Consider the following 5837-nt stretch of genomic DNA (forward strand, 5'->3'; position numbering starts at 1 on the left):
CCCAGGCTGGAGTCCAGTGGTGTGATCATTGCAGCCTCAAACTCCTGGCCTCAAGCGATCCTCCCATCTCGGCCTCCCAAAGTGCTGGGATTCCAAGACTTAGTATTAAAGCTACAGTAATCAAGATAGTTGATGTAAAGACAAAAATAGATCAGTGGAACAGCACAGAGAGTTCAGAAACAGATTCATATGTGTGTCGACAACTGATTTTTTATGAAGATGCAAAGGTGATACAGTGGAAGAAGGATGATCTTTCCAACAAATGGTGCTGGAAAACATGGCTGCTCATATGGGAAAAAAAAAATCAATTCATGCCTTGTTAATATACAAAAATTAACTAAAAATAGACCCTAGGGTGTAGGAGACCCAGAACTGGGAGCAGCATAGCCAAGCCTTGTGGGGGACGAGCCTTGTGGGGGCCGAGCCAGGAGCCCACAAGCAGGTGCAGGCCTTCAGTTTGGGCTCCTCCCAGGAGGCGGAGGAGTTCCTTCAAAGACTTGCAGTAGAAAATCACACACCTGAGTCAGCTCTTGGACTCCTCCGTGTGGCTGACCTGACCTCCCTCCCCATCCCAGAGTCCCCTCCCAAGGATGAGGAGATGGAAACAGACAAGCGGAAAAAGGAAGTCCTTACGCGCAGATGTCTCGCTGGGAGTGAGAAGGTCCTGTCCCTGCTTGCCCCAGTAGGCTGGACTCTCAAAGAGAGATGCATTCTGGTGATCACAGGGATCCAGCACCTGATCTCCAAGAGTAGGGATGGAAATGATTCGGGGGATCACTCCAGGAGAAGGTGCTGGAGAGGGTGAATGCAGTCAAGACCAAAGTGGAAGCCTTCCAGACAACCATGTTCAAGGGCTTTTCAGGACATGCGGATGCTGTGGCCGCAGCCTCCAAGGAGCCCATGGAATGGGTTCCTGGGCCCCGGGGGCATGAGTGAGATGGGACCTATGGGGGGCTCAGGGCCACAGTGCAGGACCCGAGTGTCTTCTATGCTGAGCATTATTATAGGAAGCGAGATGGGGCCTATGGGGCCCAGGATCATGGTGCAGGACCTGAGTGCCTTCTATGCTAAGCATTATCATAGGAGCGGCAGCCTGGAAAACACTGCAGCCCAGAGGGCGAAGAGAAGCCATCTATCTGTGTGCTGAGTTCAGACCTAGAGGGAAAATTAATGACCTATGCTTTGTGTGGGGAAAAGTGGAAAATAAAACAATAAAGTGGACCATAAATATAAATGTGAAACTATAAAACTTCCAGAAGAGAATAGAAAATGTTTGTAATCTTGGCTTAGGCAAAGATGTCTTAAATACGGCACCTAAAGCATAATTTTCTGAAAGGATAAATTGATAAACTGAACTTTATCAAGGTTTTAAAATGTCTGCTTCCAAAGACACTGTTAGAAAATACAAACCACAGGCCAGGCGCGGTGGCTCACGCTTGTAATCTCAGCACTTTGGGAGGCCAAGGCAGGTGGATCATGAGGTTAGGAGCTCAAGACCAGCCTGGCCAAGATGGTGAAACCCCATTTCTACTAAAAATACAAAAATTAGCCAGGTGTGGTGGCAGTTGCCTGTAGTCCCAGCTACTCAGGAGGCTGAGGCAGAGGTTGCAGTGAGCCAAGATCGCGCCATTGCATTCCAGCCTGGGCGACAGAGTGAGACTCCGTCTCAACAACAAAACAACAACAGCAACAACAACAACAACAAAGAAAGTACAAACCACAGACTGGGCCAGATGCAGTGGCTCACACCTGTAAATTCCAGCACTTTGGGAGGCCGAGGCAGGAGGATCACTTGAGCCTATGAGTTCCAGACCAGCCTGGGCAACATATGCAAATCAATCAATGTGATACATCATATCAACAGAATGAAGGACAAAAACCATGTGATCATTTCAACTAATGCTGAAAAAGCATTTGATAAAATTCAGCATACTACCATGATAAAAACTCTTTAAAAACTGGGTATGGGGGCTGGACACGGTGTCTCACGCCTGTAATCCCAGCACTTTGGGAGGCCCAGGCAGGTGGATCGCGAGGTTAGGAGTTCGAGACCAGCCTGGCCAGCATGGTGAAACCCTGTCTCTAAAAAAAAAAAAAAAAAAAAAAATAGCTAGGCGTGGTGGTGGTGTCTGTAATCCCAACTACTTGGGAGGCTGAGGTGGGAGAATTGTTTGAACCTGGGAGGCGGAGGTTGCAGTAAGCCGAGATTGCGCCATTGCACTCCAGCCTGGGCAACAGAGCCAGACTCCATCTCAAAAAAACAAAACAAAACGAAACAAAACAAAACAAAAAACAACAACAAAAAACTGGGTATAGGGGCCGGGTGAGGTGGCTCACTCCTGTAATCCCAGCACTTTGGAAGGCTGAGGCGGGTGGATCACGGGGTCAGGAGATTGAGACCATCCTGGCTAACACAGTGGAACCCCATCTCTGCTAAAAATACAAAAAATTAGCTGGGCGTGGTGGCAGGTGCCTGTAGTCCCAGCTACTCAGGAGGCTGAGGCAGGAGAATGGTGTGAACCCGGGAGGTGGAGCTTGCAGCGAGCCAAGATTGCACCACTGACTCTAGCCTGGGCGAAAGAGTGAGACTCCATCTCAAAAACAAAACAAAACAAAACAAAAAAACAAAAAACTGGGTACAGGAGGAATATACCTCAATATAATAAAAGCCATATATGACAGACCTACAGCTAGTATCATACTGAATGGGGAAAACTGAAAGCCTTTCCTCTAAGTTCTGGAATATGACAAGGATGCCCACTTTTATCACTGTTATTAAACATAGTACGGGAAGTGCTAGCTAGAGTAGTCAGACGAGAGAAAGAAACACAGGGTACCCACATTGGAAAGGAAGAAGTCAAATTATCCTTGTTTGCAGATGGTATGATCTTATATTCAGAAAAACCTAAAGACTCCATCAAAAAACTATTCAAACTGATAAATTCAGCTGCAGGATACAAAATCAACACGCAAAAATCAGTAACATTTCTGTATTCCAACAGTGAACAATCTTAAAAAGAAATCAAGAAAGTAACCCCATTTACAATAGCTACAAATAAAATAAAATAGCTAGGAATTAACTTAACTTAACCAAAGAAGTGGAAGATCTCTACAATGAAAACTAAAACATTGGCTGGGCACGGTGGCTCACGCCTGTAATCCCAGCACCTTGGGAGGCTGAGGTGGGCGGATCACCTGAAGTCAGGAGTTCAAGACCATCTTGGCCAACATAGTGAAACCCTGTCTCTACTAAAAATACAAAAATTAGCTGGGCGTGGTGGTGCCGCCTGTAATCCCAGCTATTTGGGAGGCTGAGGCAGGAGAATCACTTGAACCCAGGAGGCAGAGATTGCAGTGAGCTGAGATCACGCCACTGCCCTCCAGCCTGGGAGACAGAGTGAGACACCACCTGAAAAAACAAACAAACAAACAAACAAAATAACCCCCCCCGCAAAACCCCTAAAACATTGATGCAAGTAATTGAAGAAGACACATACAAAAAATGGAAAGATATTCCATGTTCAAGGACTGGAAGAATAAATATTATTACAATGTCCACACTATGCAAAGCAACCTACAGGTTCAATGCAATTCTTATTAAAACATCTGGTTGGGCGTGGTGGCTCATGCCTGCAATTCCAGCACTTTGGGAGGCCGAGGCAGGTGGATCACCTAAAGTCCGGAGTTCAAGACCAGCCTGGCCAACACAGTGAAACCCTGTATCTACTAAAAATACAAAAAATTAGCCGGACATAGTGGCATGTACCTGTAATCCCAGCTACTTAGGACGCTAAGGCAGGAGACTCACTTGAACCTGGGAGGCTGAGGCCGCACCGAGCTGAGATTGCATCATTGCACTCCAGCCTGGGCAACAAGAACGAAACTCTGTATGAAAAAAATATAGATATAAATGACATTCTTCACAGAAATAGAAAAATACAATCCTGAAATTTACATGGAACCATAAAAGACCCAGAACAACCAAAGCTATCTTGAACAAAAACAACAAAACTGGAGGAATCACATTAACTGACTTCAAATCAGACTACAGAGCTATAGTAACAAAAACAGCATGGTACTAGCATAAAAACAGACACACAGACCAATGGAACAGAATAGAGGAACTAGAAATAAATCCATACATCTACAGTAAACTCATTTTTGACACATGTGCCAAGAACATAAAATGGGGACAGGACAGTCTCTTCAAGACATAGTGCTGGGAAAAATGAATATCCACATGCAGAAGAATGAAACCAGATCCCTATCTATTGCCATATAAAAAAATCAAATCAAAATGGATTAAAGACTTAAATATAAAACGCCAAACCATGAAACTACTAAAAGATAAATTGGGGAAACTCTCCAGGACATTGAACTGGGCAAAGATTTATTGAGTAATACCCTACAAGCATAGGAAACCAAAGCAAAAATGGACAGATGGGGTCACATCAAGTTAAACAGTTTCTGCAAAGCAAACTATCAACGAAGTGAAGAGACAACCCACAGAATGGGAGAAAATATGTGCAAACTACCCATCTGACAAGGGATTAGTAACCAGAATATATAAGGAGCTTAAACAACTCCACAGAAAAAAAAAATCTAGACTGGGCGCAGTGGCTCACGCCTGTAATCCCAGCCCTTTGGGAGGCTGAGGCGGGCAGATCACGAGGTCAGGAGATGGAGACCATCCTGGCTAACACGGTCAAACCCCGTCCCTACTAAAAAATACAAAAAATTAGCCGGGCGTGGTGGCGGCACCTGTAGTCCCAGTTACTCGGGAGACTGAGGGAGAAGAATCACTTGAACCCTGGAGGCAGAGGTTGTAGTGAGCAGAGGTCACACCACTGCACTCCAGCCTGGGTGACAGAGTGAGTCTGTGTCTCAAAAAAAAAAAAAAAAAAAAGAAAAGAAAAGAAAGAGATTATGTGCACTACCATGTTTATCACAGCACTATTCACAATAGCCAAGATTTGGAATCAACCTGTGTCCATCAACAAACAAAGGGGTAAAGAAAATACGGTACATGTACACAATGGAGTACTATTCAGCCACAAAAAAGAATGAGATCCTGTCATTTGCCACAACATGGATGGAACTGGAGGTCATTATGTTAAGTGAAATAATCCCAGCACAGAGAGGTAAACTTCACATGTTCTCATTTATTCGTGGGAGCTAAAAATTAAAACAATTGAATTTGTGGAGATAGACAGTAGAAAGATGGTTACCAGAGGCTGGGAAGGGTAGTGGAGTGGGAGGTGGGGGGCAAATGGGGATGATTAATGGGTATAAAAAAAAGTAGAGGCCGGGCGCGGTGGCTCATGCCTGTAATCTCAGCACTTTGGGAGGCTGAGGGTGGATCACAGGTCAGGAGATCCAGACCATCCTGGCTAACACGGTGAAATCCCGTCTCTACTAAAAATACAAAAAATTAGCCTGGCACGGTGGCGGATGCCTGTAGTCCCAGCTACTTGACTCGGGAGGCTGAGGCAGGAGAATGGCGTGAACCTGGGAGGCGGAGCTTGCAGTGAGCCGAGTTCGTGCCACTGTGCTCCAGCCTGGGCAAAAGAGCGAGACTCCGTCTCAAAAAAAAAAAAAGAAAGAAAGAAAGAAAGAAAAAGACCTAGTGTTTGATTGCACATTTTAAAATGACTAAAAGAGTATAACTGGATTATTTGTAACACAAAGGATAAACGCTTGAGGTGATGGACACCCCATTTCCCCTGATGTGATTACTATGCATTGCATGCCTGTATCAAAATATCTCCTGTGCCCTATAAATGTACACACCCACTATGTACCCCAAAAAATTAAACATAAAAAAACTTTTTCTTTTT

The 5837-nt window shown here is 44.9% G+C and overlaps 2 protein-coding genes across 3 annotated transcripts in view; one reads left to right on the forward strand and one right to left on the reverse strand.

Moving 5' to 3' along the window:
• LAMA5 (laminin, alpha 5) overlaps positions 1 to 5837 on the reverse strand; it is a 110528-nt gene that overhangs the window by 94117 nt on the left and 10574 nt on the right.
• The window catches only part of RPS21 (ribosomal protein S21), a 16826-nt gene continuing 12455 nt past the window's right edge, over positions 1467 to 5837 (forward strand). The window contains exons 1-2 of one of the 2 annotated variants that reach the window (XM_011992353.1): positions 1560 to 1564; positions 4607 to 4616. The gene's annotated coding sequence lies outside the window, so the exon portion shown is untranslated. Of the gene's footprint in view, positions 1470 to 1559; positions 1565 to 4606; positions 4617 to 5837 lie in introns of those variants that run through there. The other variant, XM_011992354.1, reaches the window with a different exon arrangement.

This window comes from Mandrillus leucophaeus, unplaced genomic scaffold (assembly GCF_000951045.1).
Source record: "Mandrillus leucophaeus isolate KB7577 unplaced genomic scaffold, Mleu.le_1.0 Scaffold41, whole genome shotgun sequence".
NCBI classification, from domain to species: Eukaryota; Metazoa; Chordata; class Mammalia; order Primates; family Cercopithecidae; genus Mandrillus; species Mandrillus leucophaeus.